The sequence below is a fragment of the Pygoscelis adeliae genome, unplaced genomic scaffold (assembly GCF_000699105.1).
Source record: "Pygoscelis adeliae isolate BGI_AS28 unplaced genomic scaffold, ASM69910v1 Scaffold36, whole genome shotgun sequence".
NCBI classification, from domain to species: domain Eukaryota; kingdom Metazoa; phylum Chordata; class Aves; order Sphenisciformes; family Spheniscidae; genus Pygoscelis; species Pygoscelis adeliae.
Genome location: NW_008824934.1, coordinates 2,083,615 through 2,084,082, shown reverse-complemented (window position 1 = coordinate 2,084,082; position 468 = coordinate 2,083,615).

Below are 468 nucleotides of genomic sequence, written 5' to 3'. Positions count from 1 at the left end.
TGACCAGTCCGCCCTGCACGCTGCAGGGAGCCGGGGGCCAGCACCCAGCTCCTGCCCCGCAGGCCGGAGGGCAGCTGGGCTTCTTGCCTTGCCCTGCCCTGCCCTGCCCTGCCAGCACCGGCCATCCTGCGGGAAGGAAGCTCCCCGTCGTGGCTGCCTTCACGCACTGCACTGCCAAGGAGCGAGCCAGAAGCGCGCAGCCCACCTGCAGCTGGAGCTGAAGCGCACTGCCCCATGCCGCCGGGTAAATATTGACCAGGACACGCTTCCTTTCTCCATGCTCCGGGCTGACGCACACAGGGAGCTTGTCGAGACGAGAAATATAGAAGGAAAGAGGTCTGCTGTCTTCCCATCCTATCTCATTTTTGATCTGGCTACACCCTTCTCCCTCTCCCCCTCACACGCGCTCACAGACACAGAAGGGAAACCAACTGGCTTCCTTTTCTTGGCTGCAGTCAACTTCCTTCC